The following is a 23,982-nucleotide window of genomic DNA, read 5'->3' on the forward strand; positions in this document are numbered from 1 at the left end:
ACGTTGTAGGATAAGCTTATTTTGGTTATGATGTTGTTGGGACTTACATTGTAAAGTACTACAGTTCCCATGATCCCACTCCCCTCTTACAAATATCGGGGGAGAGGAAAAGTGAAGCAGTTGCCCATAGCAACCAATCAGAATACTTATTTTATCTTTTAAAAATTGAAATAAGCAATCTGATTGGTTACCACGGGCAGCTGGGCCACTTTTCCTCTGCACAGTTTTTTTTTTTTTTAAATCTCTCCCATTGCTTCTATTTACTCTTACCTGTATGCCCAGACAAAGATAAGACAGAAAGAATTCGGAAATAGGTTCATACTTTAGAGGTTCATGCTGATTCTTTGTCCCCAAAGTTGCATTATCCATAATGAGAAGAGATATAAGAGAACTTCTCACACTAACTATAGGGGGCAGCATTCCCAATTTAGGGAAGGAGGGGGCAATGAAATAGATTTTTCGTGCAAATTTGAAACTTCTTGTTGCATTAAAAAAATGATTCCTCCGAAGTGCTTCAGAGTAAATTGTAGTTTCCCGGCATAGCACTTCTTGCACCTGTTTTAGGCTACCTGCGGTTTGGGCAGCATAAAAGAGGTGACAGGTTCCCTTTAAAGGGAAAATATGGATATTTGAATTTGGATTAACCATCTATTTATTTAATTAAATCGGCCTTCAGTTTTGCTAAAAGGTTTATTAATCATCATCCCAAACAGCTGGATTCATTGGGTACAAACTGGATCGGCCCATGTGCTGCTTGAGTACAATACATTATCAATCATAAAGTTCCTCAAAATAAACGTCAACTATGTCAGGTCAGCAGATGTATTTCATTCTGAATGCTCACACGGTTATCATTATATTATCACTCATGTCAAAAATCAGAACATAACGTTTGGTACAAGCATAGAAAGTATTCTCCAGTTTTCAATGATAAATATTATTTTAGTTGCATTTTTTTTTAGAGGTCTAAACTTGTATGCAGAGAACTGAAGGTTACGAGATACAAAATGATTTATTTTCTGATGAGTGAAACAAATGTGGTTATATCTTGTGTGACTAAACCAATATGTACTTGGATGAAAAAATCTCTTTTCCTATAAAAAAAAAAAAGTCCCGTAAGAATTTCCTGTGGGAGGATGTGGTTCCTTAGCAATCTGCTTGTAAGTACAGCAAATGAACACAAGGGATGCATGACATACCAGCCTCATTGCAAGTCGTAAAAGTGAGGTAGATGTAACCAAATGTACATTCTTACATTCACGGAACGTTTGGTGACCTTCACAATAGATATTGTTGTTCTTAGCTAAAGTTGTTATTTTTCTTAAATACTTCTCAGTGCTGATCATCTTCCTCGTAATGTTCTGGTAGCCAAGTACTAGTGTGAGATAACTATATACTTTGGATTAGAAATATTTCCCCTTACAGTAGTTGGCTACATTTGAATGCCTCCCTAATTGAGTTACTATACAGTACATGCTTTTCTTATAAGGCATTTCATATGCGTACAATACCAGTAACAGAGGCTAACCTTTATGTATCATGAATTCTTCGAGGCTTATTATTCTTATAGCCCAGCAGTCATAAATAACATTTTAAGTAGAATATTTCTCTTTCATTCTCACTTTCTCAATATGAAAAATACATATTTAGAAACTAAAATAAAGGTCCCTTTTGTATGGGCCAATAACAAGCACCAATCTCTATTATTGGCGCTCATCTACAGATGCTTTACAAGGCTTTATTATTTGTGTGACTGAGCTGCATGAAAGATTTCTAGATCATTTGTGTGTCCATTTAAATTCATCACTATGAGCTGCACATCCCATTTTCCCCATTTACACAGGGCAATGTATGGCAGACAGAGATAACTTAAAGAGTACCTACCATATCCCACAAAAAAAGGTTATATTTTACTCAGTACCTAATCCTGATCATATACATATAATTTGTATGTGTCTAGCAGTTCTCTGACAAATACCTACTATCTGCTGCAACCGCAGAGGATTATCTTGTGGATGGTATAGGGACCCCTAGTGGTGTTTTTTTTATAAGCCATGATTTTTATAAGAAGGAAATAACATTTTCTTATGAAGTATATTAGAAAGGTTAAAGGGTAGCTCCCACCATCATGTTTTTTTTTCTGTCCCTGCCTATTGCCCTTCTATCCCTAACACCCTCCCTGCCTTTATTTTTTTTTTTTTTTTACTATTTTAAAAATGGCATTTAGTCTGCCTGGTAATGTGCTCACTACCAGGCAGACTTCCCCAGCAGGCACCATGTCACTGATGCCTGCTGGGGGCCAACTTCCGCCCTTAGTTCTCCTAACAGGGTGCCTCCAGCTGTTTCACCACTACAACTCCCCGAATTCCCTGACATCTATTCGCTGTCAGGGCATGCTGGGAGTTGTAGTGGTAAAACAACTAGAGGCACCCTGTATTGGAAGGCAACCTCCGTGGCTCTGTACCGGGCGGACAGCGGCGGGAAGCTGGAGCTGAGCCGGAGCCCGACCATGGAAGGCGGCAGCTACACCGGAGTGGAGCCGGAGAGGCCCCTGTGGTCCCTGGAGCCCCGGACTCCCCTCAGGCAGTTGCTGAAGAAAGGCGTGCGGAGCCCCTTCCAGCTGCGCTTCTCCCTACACCAGGCCCGCCCGGGGCTCTGCTGGCTGTCCCCGCCCAGGACAGGTGCTTCATGGGGGAAGGAGTGAGCCGGGAGCCGATGCGGGAGGGACGGGTGCGGGGGATCCTCTTCCTGCCCCCCCCCCCCCCCGTACCTTGCAGCAGGGCCGTCGGTGAGTGCGGGGAGCCGATGCGCAGCCCTGGATGTTCCTGCGCAAAATTACGACTGATGCCCTGCCGGAATCAGTCGGACTTTTGCAGTGACGTCACTCCGCACTGCATTTGGCCACTAGGAGGGCGACCCTTAGTGGCCGAATTTCAAATTGCTTTTAAAATGTTTTAAACATTTAAACATCAAAAAAAATTTCATGACAGTGCCCATTTAACCCCTTAAGGACGCAGGACGTAAATGTACGTCCTGGTGAGGTGGTACTTAACGCACCAGGACGTACATTTACGTCCTAAGCATAACCGCGGGCATCGGAGCGATGCCCGTGTCATGCGCGGCTGATCCCGGCTGCTGATCGCAGCCAGGGACCCGCCGGCAATGGCCGACGCCCGCGATCTCGCGGGCGTCCGCCATTAACCCCTCAGGTGCCGGGATCAATACAGATCCCGGCATCTGCGGCAGTTCGCGATTTAAATGAACGATCGGATCGCCCGCAGCGCTGCTGCGGGGATCCGATCATTCATAACGCCGCACGGAGGTCCCCTCACCTTCCTCCATGCGGCTCCCGGCGTCTCCTGCTCTGGTCTGTGATCGAACAGACCAGAGCAGGAGATGACCGATAATACTGATCTGTTCTATGTCCTATACATAGAACAGATCAGTATTAGCAATCAAGGTATTGCTATGAATAGTCCCCTATGGGGACTATTCAAGTGTAAAAAAAAATGTAAAAAAATGTAAAAGTAAAAAAAAAGTGAAAAATCCCCTCCCCCAATAAAAAAGTAAAACGTCCGTTTTTTCCTATTTTACCCCCAAAAAGCGTAAAAAACATTTTTTATAGACATATTTGGTATCGCCGCGTGCGTAAATGTCCGAACTATTAAAATAAAATGTTAATGATCCCGTACGGTTAACGGCGTGAACGAAAAAAAATAAAAAAAGTCCAAAATTCCTACTTTTTTAATACATTTTATTAAAAAAAAAATTATAAAAAATGTATTAAAAGTTTTTTATATGCAAATGTGGTATCAAAAAAAAGTACAGATCATGGCGCAAAAAATGAGCCCCCATACCGCCACTTATACGGAAAAATAAAAAAGTTAGAGGTCATCAAAATAAAGGGATTATAAACGTACTAATTTGGTTAAAAAGTTAGTGATTTTTTTTAAGCGCAACAATAATATAAAAGTATATAATAATGGGTATCATTTTAATCGTATTGACCCTCAGAATAAAGAACACATGTCATTTTTACCATAAAATGTACGTCGTGAAAACAAAACCTTCCAAAATTAGCAAAATTGCGTTTTTCGTTTTAATTTCCCCACAAAAATAGTGTTTTTTGGTTGCGCCATACATTTTATGATATAATTAGTGATGTCAAAACAAAGGACAACTGGTCGCGCAAAAAACAAGCCCTCATACTAGTCTGTGGATGAAAATATAAAAGAGATATGATTTTTAGAAGGCGAGGAGGAAAAAATGAAAACGTAAAAATTAAATTGTCTGAGTCCTTAAGGCCAAAATGGGCTGAGTCCTTAAGGGGTTAATGTTTTGCCGAGGTGTACAACATATAAAAAGCTTTTGCATCTAACAGTGCCCATTTAAGTGGCCTCACAGAAGATACAGTACAATCAGCCACAAAGTGAGCATTTGCTTATTGGCTGATCCCAGGCCCTTTAAGGCTGTGCTCACATGTGTTTTTGTTGCCAAAAAAGTGGCAAAATTGTGGTAAAAATGTTGTGTTTTATAGTGATTATGGAAATATGCAAATCATTGTAAAACACACCATTTTTACTACAATTTAAGTCATTTATGGCAAAATTGCATTCGGTAATTAGTTATGGTAGCGGTAAATAGCTGCAACGTATGGGCACAGCCTTATATGAGCTGATTATGGGGAATAAGCATTTCTAGGAATGTTGCCTGATGAAAGGAATGTTTCCGATGTTAAATGTCCTTTAGATAGGACATATGAGGCTTGTCCCAAAACTTTCTTATCTGAAATGCTGTAAAGGTGTAATTGATATGATCATGGCTCTCAGGACCACCAGCAATCCCAGAAATTGACTGGGGGTTGCATTCTGATATTTTAGTAACTTCAGTTGATAGAAGTGGGGCTTGACCACACATCCTTGGACTCATTTTTATCTAGTGGCCAGGACCCATACTAAGGGCTAACCTTAAAGGAGATATTTCACCTATATTTATTTATACTATTTTATTTTACTAAGACCAGTTTTTATTTAGTAATTAGAGTCAGATACTAAAATACCAACAACAAAAACAATGCCCCGAGGTTGGGAAAGGTGCTACAAGAGACAAGCAACAATTTGTGCCCAAGGGGCACAATTTACCCTTGTAAACCACACACCTCATAAATTTAGATTTTTATTGAATAATCCCTATAAAACTAGTGAAAAACACACAGATTTAAATCACAACTGTCAGGGGTCTAACACCTATATTAATATCCAGTATCTGTCCAGAGAATGGGCCAGGTCCACAGTATTGTATGTACTTGATAATAGGCTCATCCACCTCATTCAATTGAATGTGGTTATGAAACAATCCTAAATATCCACAGTGAGGGCAAGAGTGTAATATGTGTAATAGTTATCCCAAAAGGGGATTGGTAGTGTAACAATATTACATCAGTGCAATCAAATTAGAACATAAGATCCTAAATAGATATAAAATTGCCAAAATATTTTGAACTCAAAGTGTGTAATCGCACCTGCAGTGTGTGTTGCCACTATGTGAATCCCTATAGGATAGGTGTCTTCTTAGACACACTGGAAATTGCATAATAAAACCTAAAAAAAAAAAAAACCCTAGGAACTCAATATGTCTTAGGGGTGTCTTAGGGGTGGTGTATGTCAGAATAGACAGCAGGTTCCACAAAACTTCATAATTAATTTTTATTTTTTTTATTTTTTTTTTGCCATTTTCTCCCTTGCACAAAATTTGTGTGGAATTTCTGCATGGTATTTCTGCATGGAATTTCATGCAAATTCCAAACAAATTCTGCGCAAAACTCATTTTGTCAGTAGGAAAAAAAACATTGACTTCAATAGGCGTTTACTCGCAGATTCCATCTAAAAAAAGAACATGTTCAATCTTTGGCGGAACAGAATTCAGTGTCGGAATTCTTCTAGCAGAAAGTTTCTCAGTGTAAACAGGGCAGTGGAAATCCATTACAGTCAATTAAACTTTCATGGTTTGATGATTTTGAGCGAAATGAGCGAGCGGAATTACAAATTCCTCTCCAATTTCTCAGTGTGAACATACCCTTACAGCTTACAAAAAACAGATTGGGCTGACAGGCTGAAAGAGTTGTGCAGGGGCTTATGGGAAGCGATGGCCCATTTGTGTTCACATTGCACCTCTTTCGGCTTTGTTGTTTCTCTGTAAAGCTGCAATAAAATCATATGAAAATGTGAATGTCTACTGGTGAGTGCTACGTCTTCTTTATCTTCTATTCATTTCTCATCCTGATTACTATGTGTAAATATTGTGTCAACTACAAATTGAAACTTTGTACTTTACAATACCATTCATGGATGATGATGATATTTTTTCACATGGATACAAATCTTTTAAAATGAATAACCTTTTATTAAGGTTAATACAATACAGCGTTTAGTCTGAAAATTCCAAATCAGACATATATATATATATATATATATATATATATATATATATGCAGTTCCCGTATACTGTATGTTCTATACAGATCCAATCAAAGGGGAACTCAGTGGGGGAAAAAATATCAACTGATAGCTATACAGATTTGTAAATACCTTGTTAAGTCATGCAATACTTATCAGCTGCCTTCAATGCTTATGACTTTGAGGCAGCTATTTAGACAGAGATAGACATGACAGCATGGGGCACTGTGACTGAACTGGAAAGAACTACACCAGTGGTCCTCAATCCAGTCCTCAAGGCCCACCAACATTCCCATTTTTTCAGTTAATCCATTGGAAGAGATCAGGGAAAAATTCAAATCCTGGACTGTTGGTGGCCCTTGGGGACTGGGTTGGGGACCTCTGAACTATACCACTTCCTCTAGGACAGTAGCTGTTAATTTTTGTTCTTTAGAGTATGTTTTAAAAGATTCTAGTTAGTTCTATTGTATGGTACACTAGCGCTGGAAATTGATCTGGTTACAGTATCTGCTGCTGGATTATTGGCATCCACCCCTGTATATTATGCCCAATGGTAAGTAAAGTTAATAATATATATAGTTCACGCTGATACGGATTTATTGCAATATGTAAATGTCGTACCTGTATAAAGAAGTTGCTGTAGGTTGAGTGATGTAGTATGCCTGCAGTTCTGAAGCTACGCTATATTTAGCTGGAGAGAGAGTGAATGAGTATAAGTCAATATCTGTACACATGGATTGGGGATAATCGCATACAGTGTTGTTTCTATATGCTATACCTGCCGTATGTGCTTTATGTTGGTATAAAAGATTCCCAAGTCCAGAGTTTTACTTATGACTGTCCTTCATATATTAAACCAGGTTCTCAAATCACATTAACTAAACAAGCAAAAAAAAATCCCAGGTTATATAGCTGTATTGTGGTAGGTTTCCTTGTACTGTTTTGTATGGGTTTGTATATACGTAGTATTTCACCCTACCGGCCCTAAACGATAATATTCCTTATTTGTTAGTTCGGGTACTTTACCAGTCCGTGTCTTGCTATTCTGTTTGTCTGAATAATGCCGTTGCCTTCCGTGGTGTTCTCTGGTGGTTCTTTTGAGGTTCTTGTTGGTTTTCTCCTTGCAGCGGCGAGTACGCCCTGGCCGCGCGTCTATAGCCCGTGCTGCCTGCGACTTCCGGGTATGAACGATAATGATGTCACTACAGGCGCTCCTCTGTACCAAAACACCTCAAAAGCATACATTGTTTCATTTTGTCATTGTCCATACAGGAAGATGCAGTATGGACAATGACGAAATGAAACAATGTATGCTTTTTATAACTAGAAACTCTATTGTGCATCAACTTCATTATTTTTATTCATATTGGAGTATATTTTTCTATGCGTTTTTTCAAACTTTTTTCACTCGTTTTTTCAAGTATCCCTAAAGAACAAAGTGGGGATATTTTGGAAGAATGAGAGCATTGTTAAAATACCCCCTTGCTAAGGAACAAATAACATAGAGCTTGCTATTAGAATGTAATGCCTGCAAGGGGCAAGAGTAGACTCCCAGCAATATATGAGAAATAATAAGGAGGATAAATCAATAAGAATCCCTGGGGAGGTGCATGTAATACTTAATTTTTAATTTTACAAAGTTTAAAATCGTCACCAAATTATATTAGTGCTCAAATGACCCAAACAAATAAATATAAATGTTCTGGTTGCGGTATGGATCTAACACCAGAAGCAATATCAAGCATACAGGGTGTCGCTCTCAACGCGTTTCTGCCACTAATGATATGGCGTCATCAGGAGAGACAAAAGACAAAGCTTGAGACACCTTAGAATTGTGGTACTAAAAGCACCCTATAAATAGATAAACAAACCAATGTGACTAAGAGATCACGGCAAAGACTGTCTGTATCAGGCCACTGTGCCGTGGATATTTTCCAGAAAACAGTTCCAGTCTGCCGATATCCGTGATCCCAGGACGGCACGCTGTACCCGCAGTGGCGGGGAGCCTTGCGATAAATGCCGGCTACTAGTGCGCTACCGCTTGACGGTAGCGCACTAGTAGCCGGCATTTATCGCAAGGCTCCCCGCCACTGCGGGTACAGCGTGCCGTCCTGGGATCACGGATATCGGCAGACTGGAACTGTTTTCTGGAAAATATCCACGGCACAGTGGCCTGATACAGACAGTCTTTGCCGTGATCTCTTAGTCACATTGGTTTGTTTATCTATTTATAGGGTGCTTTTAGTACCACAATTCTAAGGTGTCTCAAGCTTTGTCTTTTGTCTCTCCTGATGACGCCATATCATTAGTGGCAGAAACGCGTTGAGAGCGACACCCTGTATGCTTGATATTGCTTCTGGTGTTAGATCCATACCGCAACCAGAACATTTATATTTATTTGTTTGGGTCATTTGAGCACTAATATAATTTGGTGACGATTTTAAACTTTGTAAAATTAAAAGTTAAGTATTACATGCACCTCCCCAGGGATTCTTATTGATTTATCCTCCTTATTATTTCTAAGGAACAAATAAGAATACTTCATTACAGGCCATTAGTATATTAACTAACATGAAGAACCAGATCAAAAAAATAAATGACTATGGTTCCTAACTCTAAATGAATAGACAGCGAACACTAATTGGTGATTCAGTGGTCCACAAAGGGTTAAGACTCTGAATCACTGCGCTACTGCATTAATAACATCAGAATCTCCTCTCAATCCACTCCTTCCAACGAAGGAAACCGAATGAGTAGTTTCCGAAACGCGTTGAGGTGTTTTGGTACAGAGGAGCGCCTGTAGTGACGTCATTATCGTTCATACCCAGAAGTCGCAGGCAGCACGGGCTAGAGATGCCACCGGCCAGGGCGTACTCGCCGCTGCAAGGAGAAAACCAACAAGAACCTCAAAAGAACCACCGGAGAACACCACGGAAGGCAACGGCATTATTCAGACAAACAGAATAGCAAGACACGGACTGGTAAAGAACCCAAACTAACAAATAAGGAATATTATCGTTTAGGGCCGGTAGGGTGAAATACTACGTATATACAAAAGCATACAAAACAGTACAAAGAAACCTCCCGCAATACATCTATATAACCTGGGATTTTTTTTGCTTGTTTAGTTAATGTGATTTGAGAACCTGGTTTAATATATGAAGGACAGTCATAAGTAAAACTCTGAACTTGGGAATCTTTTATACCAACATAAAGCACATACGGCAGGTATAGCATATAGAAACAATACTGTATGCGAATATCCCCAATCCATGTGTACAGATATTGACTTATACTAATTTACTCTCTCTCCAGCTAAATATAGCGCAGCTTCAGAACTGCAGGTATACTACATCACTCAACCTACAGCAACTTCTTTATACAGGTACGACATTTACATATTGCAATAAATCCGTATCAGCGCGAACTATATATATTATTAACTTATGTTTTAAAAGATGTTCCTTTTAATGGGATTGGAGCTTGAAGCATAACACCTATCTCTTACCTGCCATATACATTTAGGGTCATGGGTTTGACTCTCAACACAAACCCATCTTCTATAAAAGGAGTTTTCCTTCTGTTTTTACTCTCTCTGGGTAAGCTGTTTTACTATTCCAAACACTTGTTTAGGTTAACTGGCTGTAAAGTTTGTGTATGAGATAAGTTTGTTTATGAGATAAGGAAATATTATCGTGAGTCTTATTAGGGACAGAGACTGATATTAGTATGTTTTCTGTACAGTAGTATGGAATATATCATATTAATACTAAGTACATTCCTTCGTAGGTGAATAGATTAAAAAGTATAAGCATCTCCCATGCAAAACAATTTATACTCCGTGGTCCACTGAGATCAATGATGGGAGTCATTTTAGAATTTAATTTAAGTTTTTTTTTTTTCAATTTTAATGACCATTTTAAAGGTAATTTTTGGCCACAGCATTAATGGCAATGTAAACTGTGACTAGAGTTGTACTGTAAATGTGATTTTCCATGTAACAACGCGCCATAATGTCACATTTTTAGTCAGTCAGTCATATTTCTAGTAATGTGCAATTAGTAATTTCCGTTTATTTGTTGTATTCTGAATAAACACGTCAGAAAGGAGAATTTATCTCTCCCTCTCTTTGTTTTATTGTCCTAAACACTTATTTAGGTGGCTGTAAAGTTTGTGTATGAGATAAGGGAATAAGATTGTGAGTCTTATTAGGGACAGACTGTTATGAGTATGTTTTCTGTACAGTGGTATGGAATATATCAGTGTTAGAAGAACAGAGGATACTAAATAATACACCTTATTTAGGAGCTGTTACGCCGCATCCCTCTCTCTGCAGCGCCCCGGTCAGACCCGCTGACCGGGAGCGCTGCACTGACACTGCCGGCGGGGATGCGATTCGCATAGCGGGATGCGCCCGCTCGCTCCTTAGGGCGCGCGCGCGCCAGCTCTCTAAGATTTAAAGGGCCAGTGCACCAATGATTGGTGCCTGGCCCAATCAGCCTAATTAGCTTCCACCTGCTCCCTGTCCATATTACCTCACTTCCCCTGCACTTCCTTGCCGGATCTTGTTGCCTTGTGCCAGTGAAAGCGTTTAGTGTTGTCCAAAGCCTGTGTTCCAGATCTCCTGCTATCCTCATTGACTACGAACCTTGCCGCCTGCCCCGACCTTCTGCTATGTCTGACCTTGCCTCTGCCTAGTCCTTCTGTCCCACGCCTTCTCAGCAGTCAGCGAGGTTGAGCCGTTGCCGGTGGATACGACCTGGTTGCTACCGCCGCAGCAAGACCATCCCGCTTTGCGGCGGGCTCTGGTGAAAACCAGTAGCAACCCTAGAACCGGTCCACCGACACGGTCCACGCCAATCCCTCGCTGACACAGAGGATCCACATCCAGCTAGCCGAATCCTAACAGTAGATCCGGCCATGGATCCCGCTGAGGTGCCGCTGCCAAGTCTCGCTGACCTACCCACGGTGGTCGCCCAGCAATCGCAGCAAATTGCCCAACAAGGACAGCAGCTGTTGCAGTTGACCGCCACGTTACAGCATCTTCTGCGACTGCTACAGCAGCAACCATCTCCTCCGCCAGCTCCTGCACCTTCTCCGCAGCGAGTGGCCGCTCCTAGCCTCCGCTTGTCCCTGCCGGACAAATTTGATGGGGACGCTAGACTCTGCCGTGGCTTCCTGTCTCAATGTTCCCTACATATGGAGATGTTGTCGGACCAATTTCCTATGGAACGGTCTAAGGTGGCGTTCGTAGTGAGTCTTCTGTCTGGAAAGGCCTTGTCTTGGGCCACACCGCTCTGGGACCGCAATGATCCTGCCACAGCCACAGTCCAGTCCTTCTTCGCTGAAGTCCGTAGTGTCTTCGGTCTTCGAGGAACCAGCCCAAGCTTCTTCTGCCGAGACTGCCCTGCTGAACCTGGTCCAGGGTAATTCTTCAGTAGGCGAGTACGCCATCCAATTTCGTACTCTCGCTTCCGAATTATCTTGGAATAACGAGGCTCTCTGCGCGACCTTTAAAAAAGGCCTATCCAGTAACATCAAGGATGTGCTGGCCGCATGAGAGATTCCTGCCAACCTGCAAGAACTTATCCATTTGGCCACCCGCATTGACATGCGTTTTTCTGAGAGACACCAGGAGCTCCGCCAGGAAAAAGACCTTGATCTCTGGGCACCTCTCTCACAGTATCCTATGCAATCTACCCCTGTGCCTCCCGCCGAGGAGGCTATGCAAGTGGATCGGTCTCGCCTGACCCATGAAGAGAGGACTCGCCGTAGGGATAAAAATGTATGTCTGTACTGCGCTAGTACCGAACATTTCTTGGTGGATTGCCCTATTCGTCCTCCACGTCTGGGAAACGCACGCACGCACCCAGCTCACGTGGGTGTGGCGTCTCTTGGTACAAAGTCTGCTTCTCCACGTCTCACTGTGCCCGTGCGGATTTCTCCTTCTGCCAACTCCTCCTTCTCGGCCGTGGCCTGCTTGGACTCTGGTGCTTCTGGAAATTTTATTCTGGACTCTTTGGTGAATAAGTTCTGCATCCCGGTGACCCATCTCGTCAAGCCGCTCTACATTTCTTCGGTCAACGGAGTGAAGTTGGACTGTACTGTGCAATACCGCACAGAACCCCTCTTAATGTGCATTGGATCCCATCACGAAAAGATTGAATTTTTCATCCTTCCCAACTGCACCTCTGAAGTCCTCCTCGGTCTGCCATGGCTCCAGCATCATTCTCCCACCCTTGACTGGACCACCGGGGTTATCAAGAATTGGGGCCCTGCTTGCCGCAAGAAATGTCTCACGTCTGCTCCCAGTCCCGTCAGGCAAGCCTCAGTGCCTCCTCCTACACCTGGTCTCCCCAAGGCCTATCAGGACTATGCTTTGCCTCCTCATAGCCCCCGTCCTGGTAACACTCTGCCCCGTGCCAAGCTTCACCCTCTGCCCTCCCTCCCCATTCCCACTCCTTCTGAACTGCCTGCCTTTGATGAGGAAACCCTACAATCGCTCCCAGTGTCCTCGTCCCACGTGAAGCAATTACCGGACAAAAAAGGGGGAGACCTAAGGGGGGGGCTACTGTTACGCCGAGCGCTCCGGGTCCCTGCTCCTCCCCGGAGCGCTCGTGGCGCCCCTCTCTCTGCAGCGCCCCGGTCAGACCCGCTGACCGGGAGCGCTGCACTGACACTGCCGGCGGGGATGCGATTCGCATAGCGGGATGCGCCCGCTCGCGAATGGCATCCCAAGTCACTCACCTGTCCCGGCCCCCGGCTGTCATGTCCTGGCGCGCATGGCTCCACTCCTTAGGGCGCGCGCGCCAGCTCTCTAAGATTTAAAGGGCCAGTGCACCAATGATTGGTGCCTGGCCCAATCAGCCTAATTAGCTTCCACCTGCTCCCTGTCCATATTACCTCACTTCCCCTGCACTTCCTTGCCGGATCTTGTTGCCTTGTGCCAGTGAAAGCGTTTAGTGTTGTCCAAAGCCTGTGTTCCAGATCTCCTGCTATCCTCATTGACTACGAACCTTGCCACCTGTCCCGACCTTCTGCTAAGTCTGACCTTGCCTCTGCCTAGTCCTTCTGTCCCACGCCTTCTCAGCAGTCAGCGAGGTTGAGCCATTGCCGGTGGATACGACCTGGTTGCTACCGCCGCAGCAAGACCATCCCGCTTTGCGGCGGGCTCTGGTGAAAACCAGTAGCAACCCTAGAACCGGTCCACCGACACGGTCCACGCCAATCCCTCGCTGACACAGAGGATCCACATCCAGCTAGCCGAATCCTAACAGGAGCAAGTATTGTCAATGGTTGCTTAGTAGATTTATTTCCTTCTGTGATTCTTTTATGTGCTTTGTTATTTTTTTATAAACAGTTTGCCTTTGCTTGCAAAGTAAAAGGATGTGTATTCACAGATATTTCTATAGCTGATGTCTAACTGAGCCATAATAGTATCAGCTATACTTTTTACAGAAATAAATTATTAATTCCCTTAGCCAACTCCCCTTCATAGGTCCTACTAAGTGCCTTTCTTCGTAGGTGAATAGACTAAAAAATATAAGCCCGTCCCACTGCAAAACAATTTATTCTCTGTGGTCCACTGAGATCAATGATGGGAGTAATTTTAAGAAAAAAAATTATTGTATTTTAAGATCCATTTTAAAGGTAATTTTTGGCCACGGAGGTAATGGCAAAGTAAACTGTGACTGGAGTTGTATTGTAAATGTGATTTTCCGTGTAACAACGCGCCGTAATGTCACATTTTTAGTCAGTCAGTCATATTTCTAGTAATGTGCAATTTGTAATCTCCGTTTATTTGTTATATTCCAAATAAACACGTCAGGAAGGAGAATTTATCTCTCCCTCTCTTTATGCTAACATTTATATTCTGTGTAGTGCTGAGTTTGCCCCGTAATTTGTGTTTTGCTAGCCAGTTATCCCCTTTTGTGCCTCTGGAATTATTTGAAGACAACATATTTGGTTTGTTTTCCAAGTTGCTGTAGAAAGTTTTATTTTTAGAAAACGCCTCCTTGAATTTACATAACAATAACTGTGACTTTCATTATTTATATAAACAAGCCACAAAAGTCCGCAGTTCTGGAATACAGAATACACATGGTTTGCATTCCATGCCACATTACAAAACATAAACTAATCTTATCCACATTAAATCCCACTTAGTTAAGTGTCAGTAGTCGGCTCTACCTCAAGTAATGAATAACTAAGTGCTCATTGGGAGATGAATGCAAAATGCTTGAAGACGTGAGGTTCTATTTCTCCAACTTTGTACAGAAAGGTAAATAGCTGAACTCTTATCACAAATCTTTATCACAAACAAAGCCCTCAGAAAGTACATTGCATTCAAAAAGTAATGCTATTTTTACAGTTATTGATTTGGTCAGTCGGGGACATTAAAGAGATATTACCACCATAGACATGTATTGCATACCTGTGACAGCCCAGAAAGAGTGCTGATGTACGTATTGGAGAAAAACGCCTGTGGGATGAATGGGATCTGTGGCCCTATGCTGCTCACGGTATCTGTCACACTGGCGTGAGGGCTTCCACAAAGTTATTTCATAGGCCTATTAACAAAGGGACAGTGTGTGAAGTGCCCTTGGTGTTAAAGGGGTACTCCACTGGAAAACATTTTTAAAAATCAACTGGTGTCAGAAAGTTAAAGAGATTTGTAAATTACGTCTATTTAAAAATCTTAATCCTTCCAGTACTTTTCAGCTGCCGTATACTACAGAGGAAGTTCTTTTCTTTTTGAATTTCCATTCTGCCTGACCACAGTGCTCTCTGCTGACACCTCTGTCCATTTTACGAACTGTCCAGAGTGGAAGCAAATCCCCATAACAAACCTCTCTTGCTCTGGGCAGTTCCTGACATGAACTGAGGTGTCAGCAGAGAGCACAGTGGTCAGGCAGAAAGGAAATTCAAAAAGAAAAGAACTTCCTCTGTAGTATACAGCAGCTGATAAGTCCTGGAAGGATTGCAATTTTTTTGTAGAATTATTTACAAATCTGTTTAACTTTCTGGCACCAGAAAATGTTTTCCAGTGGAGTACCCCTTTAACTCCTTAAGGACACATGATGTACTGGAACGTCATGTGTCCGCTCCCGATCTATAATAGCGGGTCGGGCTCGGGACCCGTGGCTAATAGCGCGCGGCATTGATCGCGGTGCCACGCGCTATTAACCCTTTAGAAGCAGTGTTCAAAGTTGAACGCCGCGTCTAAAGTGAAAGTGAAAGTATGCCGGTTAGCTCAGTGGGCTGTTCGGGATAGCCACGGCATCCCGAACAGCTTACAGGACAGCAGGAGGGTCCCTACCTGCCTCCTCGCTGTCCAATCACCGAATGACTGCTCAGTGCCTGAGATCCAGGCATGAGCAGTCAAGCGGCAGAATCATCGATCACTGGTTTCCTATGAGAAACCAGTGATCAATGTAAAAAATCAGTGTGTGCAGTGTTATAGGTCCCTATGGGAGCTATAACACTGCAAAAAAAGTGAATAAAGATCATTTAACCCCTCCCCTAATAAAAGTTTGAATCACCCCCCTTTTCCCATAAAAAAAAAAACCAGTGCAAATAAAAATAAACATATACGGTATCGCCGCGTGCGGAAATGTCCGAATTCTAAAAATGTATCGTTAATTAAACCGCACGGTTAATGGCGTACGCGCAAAAAATTCCAAAGTCCAAAATAGTGCATTTTTGGTCACTTTTTATATAATGAAAAAATGAATAAAAAGCGATCAATAAATCCTATCACTGCCAAAATCGCACCGCTAAAAACTTCAGATCACAGCGGAAAAAATCATACCGCCCCATATGCGCAAAAATAAAAAAGTAATAGGTCAGAAGATGACAATTTTAAACGTATTAATTTTCCTGCATGTAGTTATGATTTTTTCCAGAAGTACGACAAAATCAAACCTATATAAGTAGGATATCATTTTAATCGTATGGACCTACAGAATAAAGATAAGATGTCATTTTTACCGAAATATGCACTGTGTAGAAACGGAAGCCCCCAAAAGTTACATAACAGCGTTTTTCTTTTCAATTTTGTCTCACAATGATTTTTTTTTCCGTTTTGCCGTAGTTTTTTGGGCAAAATGACTGACGTCATTACAAAGTAGAATCGGTGGCCCAAAAAAATAAGCCATCATATGGATTTTTAGGTGCAAAAATGAAAGAGTTATGATTTTTTAAAGGCAAGGAGGAAAAAAAACGAAAATGTAAAAACGGAAAAACCCTCGGTCCTTAAGGGGTTAAAGCCCTGGATAGAAGACAAACAATGGGATTGCAGAATATTACTCAAAAAGTTTACTTTTACACAAATTTAAGGCACAGTCTCTGTACAAAACAATGGACTGGTATTGCTGAAGCAGGGTTTATTTATTTATTTTTAGGGGAGGTAGATGTTAGGGTATCCACAGGTTCAGACTACCCCTGTTATGTCACTAGTCCCTTGTATCTTTCTACCCTGAGGTAAAGAGTAGCTGATTGGCTCTACTCACTTTTGTAACTGCAGTGCTTCAGGGTACAAATGCCTTGAGGGATTTGCAGCCACTTTATTCCTAGGTCTGGCCTGAATCCATGGAAGGTCTTAGAGATAGCTATGGGGCACATGCACAACTTTTTAATTCTCGTTCTCCTCTCTTCACTCTTGTTGACTATTTCTAATGCGAGACAAGGTTAAGATCTTAGGGACAAGACAGGGTTCTTTGTAGGAGCTGTAACAGCCATGAGCAATTTAGGGTATAAAGCTAACTACAGAAGAAGGGAGGTACTGCAATTAGTTATCAAGTGAATGGCTGAAATATCAGTAAAAATTTAGTATTTTACCCGCAATTTACATCATTGGCATAATTGTGGTAAATAATTAATCCTCTCACAGGGCCCTTGTGGGAGGATTAACACTATAAATGACAATATCAAATATAGATACAATTTATAATGAACACACTACTTCATGGATGTAAAAATTATGGATTTAATAATTGTTTGCACCGTCCGGCATTTGATAGTCTGGAATATCAATATATCATGCTAAAGATCCTGTATCTTTAATAACTGGACAATATGCCCAAAGTCCGCTATATGATTGAGTCTATTGCACTGCAGAACTTTCCTCCTGTTAAGATAGATTTACATTTACCAGCCAGGCTGATAAGATGTTTCAATGCTCACTCCGTCTCTGTAATGTTCTGATGCAAGTGTTCGCAGCAACGAGGTCAGAGGAGGCTGTGTGTGGAGCGCTGGAAGGCGCTTCTGCGGCTGGTCTGACTGCTCTAGACCCGGTATGTGCCGCACCATGTCCAGTGGAGACAGCTGCAAGAACGCAGGTATCCAGTGGGTTGGACAGGTGGAGGCTGACGATAAGGAAAGATAAGGCATGGACTAGTAGTTCACAGTGGTAGATATTCCAGACAGCAGTAGTGCGTCTTCTGTATTACAACTAGACGCGTTTCAGGGTGCTTATAGTCAATATTTCGATCCCTTCCTTAGTAGATCTGGCATAGTGTGTTCATTATATATTTTATCTATATTTTATATTGTCATTTATAGTTGTAATCCTCCCACAAGGGCCCTGTGAGAGGATAATTAATTATCATCTTATATAACATTTTATGTAATTATTTTAATAAACGTCATATGTTATAGAAGCACAGTCTATAAACGTCATATGTTATAGAAGCATCATCTTATATAACATTTTATGTAGTTATTTGAATAAACGTCATATATTATAGAAGCACAGTCTATAAACGTCATATGTTATAGAAGCACAGTCTATAAACATCATATGTTATAGAAGCATCATCTTATATAACCTTTTATGTAGTTATTTGAATAAACGTCATATGTTATAGAAGCCCAGTCTATAAACGTCATATGTTATAGAAGCATCATCTTATATAACCTTTTATGTAGTTATTTGAATAAACGTCATATGTTATAGAAGCACAGTCTATAAACGTCATATGTTATAGAAGCATCATCTTATATAACCTTTTATGTAGTTATTTGAATAAACGTCATATGTTATAGAAGCACAGTCTATAAACGTCATATGTTATAGAAGCATCATCTTATACAACATTTTATGTAATTATTTGAATAAACGTCATATGTTATAGAAGCACAGTCTATAAACATCATATGTTATAGAAGCATCATCTTATACAACATTTTATGTAATTATTTGAATAAATGTCATATGTTATAGAAGCACAGTCTTTTTAACTATTTGTCATGTACCAGTAATCACTGGAACTATCCTTGAGGTTTGGGTTATTGGTATATATTCTTTAGTAGGTTTTAGAACACCTAGGGTATAGGTGTACACCCAAAATAACCTGGGACTGACTTAATTGTTAGCTGCACTCACATGTCATTTTTACCAAGTTTTTGTCCATTCACTGAAAAAATGTACCTGATAATTACATGCAGTACTGCATAGTGGGAACAAAGCCTAAGTCTGAACTTTCCTTTTAAGCTGCATCAACAATCTAAATGATTTTGGCAGGACTGGGCACCAATGTAATGTGTATGATGGCCTCCCAACTCACCCCTGGTGGCACATGGTTTGATCCTTTTTTTCTCAGGGGGATGAACCACCAGGCGAGTCTGGCACCAGCCTTCTTCCCTCCAGAAAACATGCATGTGTATTTAGGGATGGTAAAAGTGTTTGGCCAGGATAATGCTGTTGGCAAATGTGAAGATCATGAAGCTTGTTATTTATAAAAACGTAGTCTTATTTATTATAAACAATAATTGGATAATCCTTAAATCTCAAACCAAAAATGAAAGTGGCATGAAGTTTAATCCCATATGAATTGTAGTATTTTGGTTGGCTCCCATCCCACTTAACCTTTGCTCTACAAGGGTCAAATATTTCTGAAGGCGACAGTCACCCTAGAAGGCACGGATAAGTAAAATGTCAAAGTCAGTCAGCATGTTTGGATTGCTTGTCATTATTAAAATACTTTTTAACTACACAGAAAAATATCTATATTTCATGTGCAGGGAACAGCTTGTAGTCAACAAGTCAAGCCCATGTAAATAACTGCATGGAGATGTGTTTATAATTCCTGATGATATAATGTGAGCATTTAGATATGTGAGGCACTGAGAGAAATATTAGTCTTGATTTTGTAATATATCAAGTAGCGGTGATTGAACTTTTTACAGCTTGCTATTTGTCTAGCAGTGGCATTACTTAACATGACAGACGCTATTACACAGTTTCAACATCCGTCCAGCTCATGTGGACCTTTGCCAGGAAACTAAGCTTTTTAACCTTACAGTACTTGTTGAGAGGTCATGAAGAAAAGTGAGTCTGCAGCTATTGAAACAAATGGTATCAACATCAGGATGTCATTTTTGTTTCCTTCTTGGAGCGGAATTATTTCTCAAAATCAAAGCTCTAGTGTTAAGTGTACAGTCCTATTTGTTGAGACCTTACATCTGGAACCTACAAACAACCATTTTCCTTTTACAGTGTTTCAGAATAGCAGCAATTTTATAACTTTTTTGGCAAATGCTAATGTTAAACACAATTTGGCAAAGTCTGAAAATACACCAACTACCGTATATACTCGAGTATAAGCCAAGTTTTTCAGCACGATTTTTCGTGCTGAAAACACCCCCCTCGGCTTATACTAGATTGAACTCTCTGCCTGTCAATCCCTTTCAGTGGTCTTCAACCTGCAAACCTCCAGATGTTGTAGAACTACAACTCCCAGCATGTCCGGACAGCCATCAGCTTTCCGGGCATGCTGGGAGTTGTAGATTTGAAACATCTGGAGGTCCGCAGGTTGAAGACCACTGCGGCCTTCATCATCATCCAGACCCCCCCTTTAGTTTTCTACTCACCTCCCCTCGGCGGGAAGGAAGGGTGAGCTAGTCCGGGCCATCTATGCTGCAGGGACCGTCCGGTGGGGAGGGTTAGTCATTCCGGGCTGTCCATCTTCACCGGGAGGCCCTTTTCTCCGCTCCGGGCCCTGCCCCGGACTAGTGACGTTGCCTTGACGGCGATGCACAGGGACGACCCTGCGCATGAACGTCCCTGTGTGTCGTCGTCAAGGCAACGTCTCTAGTCAGGGGCTGGGCCCGGAGTGGAGAAGAGGGCCTCCCGGTGAAGATGGACAGCCCGGAACGACTAACCCTCCCCACCGGACGGTCCCTGCAGCATAGATGGCCCGGACCAGATCACCCTTCCTTCCCACCTAGGGGAGGTGAGTAGAAAACTAAAGGAGGGTCTGGATGATGACGAAGGCCGCAGTGGTCTTCAACCTGCAGACCTCCAGATGTTTCCAAACTACAACTCCCAGCAAGCCCAGACAGCCAATGGCTGTCTGGGCATGCTGAGAGTTGTAGTTTTGCAAGATCTGGAAGTCCGCAGGTTGAAGACATCTGATTGAAGGGATTGACAGGCGGTGATGATGAAGGGGGGGATGATGACAGGGTGATGATGACGGGGGTCTGGATGATGACAGGGTGATGATGATGGGGGTCTGGATGATGACTGGGGTGTTGATGATAGGGGTCTGGATGATGACGAGGGTCTGGATGATGACAGGGGGGATAATGTATTTCCCACCCTAGGCTTATAGTCGAGTCAATAACTTTTCCTTGGTTTTTGGGGTGAAATTAGTGGCCTCGGTTTATATTCGAGTCGGCTTATACTCGAGTATATACGGTATATAAAGAACTGTAAAGAGAATTAATTCCAACATGTGTGGTGAAGTTGGGAAGCCAAATCCTTAGTCTTTCTTGGAGATCCAACCCTTTGTATGCAGAGACGTGACTAAACTGGGATTACATAGAGACATTTCAATCCCCTCTGGAATAAACTCTCCAAATGACTGTACAGTTCTGAGATCAGACAACCACATGAAGACATGTGTTGTTAGAAAAAATGTCAAGAAGAACTACCTACAGTTTATTGCAGGATATCCTAGTCATCCTAGTATTGGGCATCATGCAGATTTGTCATGTTATTTTATTATACTCTTTCCTACCGTGTGTTTGGCTGTGGCTGTTTTACTAGTATAGCTCAAATGGAAATTCTAGTCAAGCTTTTTAAAGTGGTATTCCAGCCTTAGAAGAATTTTTTTTTAAAGTAAGTGAGGGTGCTATAAAAAAAATAAAATAAACCATAGCCATCTGCCCAATCTCCCACAGTTGCCATTCCAACAGCTGTCGGTCCCCACTGCTTCCTGATCCCTGCAGGAACTTGCCGATTCAGCCAGTCACTGTTCAAGGTAGGTCAACCCCTGTGGCCAGTGACTGGTTTAGCGGGCATTATTTAAATGATGAATTGGTGAGCAAAAGGGACCAGGCACCATTGAAATGGCTGCTGCAAGATATTGGGACAGGTGCATATGATTGCTTTTTTATTTTTATAGCACCCTGACTAACTTTAAAATGTTATTGTGGGGATGGAATACCCCTTTAAAACAGATGTGTCATGCCTCTGAGGGTAGCATAAGATAGCAACTAGAATGTTGAGCTCATGGATAAATAGTTGTGTATTCACATGTACAGTATCCTGCGCATATTGAATGTGCATGATTTGAAGCTGCAGAAATTTAAAGGACAACTGCAGCGGTATGACACTTATCCCCTATCCACAGGATAGGGGATAAGTGTTTGATTGTGGGGGGTCCGACCGCTGGGACCCCCCTCGATCTCCCTAACGGGCGCCGCCATTAGCGCTCATGGTGACGTAGCGTCGACCTAGAGGTACAGACGCTGCCTCCCCACCTCTCCCATAGAGATGTATGGAGGAGGCGTGCCGGCTGCAACGTCATGCTGCGGCTGGCACGCCCCCTGCACGGGACAGCCTCGGCCCCGAACAGGAGATCACAGGGGGTCCCAGCGGTTGGACCCCCCGCGATCAAACGCTTATCCCCCTATCCTGTGGATAGGGGATAAGTGTTAATCACGCTGCAGATGTCCTTTTAGCACCAATTTGACCCCATTGAGTAAAAAGGCCTAGCTCACATAAGATATAAATATCCAAAAGAAAATAAAAAATGTATTAAAAACTTTTATTAAAACACATATCAAATACATACAATCATAAAAGCACATAAAGAAGATATATGTTTCAAGGAAACCTCATCCCTGCAGAAATAATGAGCAATGGCTGCAGTGGTTGCTTAGTAAAAGGGCGCAGCAGTGCATGTCTCGCTTTCTGACGGTCACTCAAATCTGGATCCTTTCACTGAATAAGACTATGAAGGTATGAAGGTCAGCTCTGGACGACAGTTAGGGAGTAAAGAGTCCTGCTGCACAATTCACAAGGTTATAAAGGTATTCAGGACTGAGATACGGTGCACTTTAAACTTTTGACATGTTAAGGGGTACTCTGGTGGAAAACTTTTTTTTTTTAAATCTACTGGTGCCAAAGAGTTAAACAGATTAGTAAATTATTTTTATTAAAAAAATCTTAATCCTTCCAGTATTTATTAGCTGCTATATACTTCAGAGGAAATTCTTTTCTTTTTGGATTTCTTTTCTTTATAACCACAGTGCACTCTGCTGATACCTGTGTCCATTTTTGAAAATACTGAATGAAATCATAGAAATCTACCGTATATATCCCTGAGCTCAGCGTTCCTCTACTATCCTAGCGTAGAAGAGGAGACATTACAGATGCAATTTATGGCAAGCATTAAGTATCAGTGGGGTAGCTATAGAAGGTGCAGAGAACAGCAGAGGAGAAATACTGTAACTAAGCAATGTGCTGTGATTTATTTAAATGGTCTCACATTAAAGTTGCTGTAGAAAGTAGTCTGAATTCACATCCAACTTTATTGTGAAGTTCAGAAAATGAATTTAGCGTTTTATGAAGGGATAAACACCAACTCTGTCATTTAAGGTTTATGTGGATTTCTCACTTTCACACACAACTGGGTCCAAAGAGACATGTAGCATGATTCATGAAAAGCTGTGTTTTTCACTCTTACGTGTACTATTTTTCAAACATATGGTGTATAATCTATTATGTAATATATAAAGTATATATTATTTATAAAACTTTATTATTATTATAAATTTTATTTGCATAATTTCCGAAAAGGTATTTTAAGGGGTACTCCACCCCTAGACATCTTATTCCCCTATCCAAAGGACCCCCACGATCTCCCTGCTGCACCCGGTGTTCGTTAAGAGCGTCAGGTACATCCCTGGAGGCTCGTGACGTCACGGCTACACCCGCTTGGGACATCATGGCCACGTACCCTCAATGCAAGTCTATGGGAGGGGGCGTGACAGACCCCACACCCCCTCCCATAGACTTGCATTGAGGAGGCGTGGCCGTGACATCATGAGCGGAGCGTGGTCTTGACGTCACGCCGCATCGCCATTCATATGACACAGAGCAAAGTTTGCTCCGTCACCAGATGTCTGGGTGCTGCAGCCAAGATCGCGGGGGGTCTTGCCGCTGGATAGGGGATAAGATGTCTAGGGGCAGATTACCCCTTTAATGTGTTCAGCTGAGGAAACAAATCTATGGAAGCCC

General features: G+C 42.0%; 1 protein-coding gene across 1 annotated transcript in view; it reads left to right on the plus strand.

The window, feature by feature from the left end:
• VEGFC (vascular endothelial growth factor C) overlaps positions 1-23,982 on the plus strand; it is a 158,967-nt gene that overhangs the window by 95,519 nt on the left and 39,466 nt on the right. The gene's annotated exons all lie outside the window — the stretch shown is intronic.

This window comes from Hyla sarda, chromosome 1, assembly GCF_029499605.1.
Source record: "Hyla sarda isolate aHylSar1 chromosome 1, aHylSar1.hap1, whole genome shotgun sequence".
NCBI lineage: Eukaryota > Metazoa > Chordata > Amphibia > Anura > Hylidae > Hyla > Hyla sarda.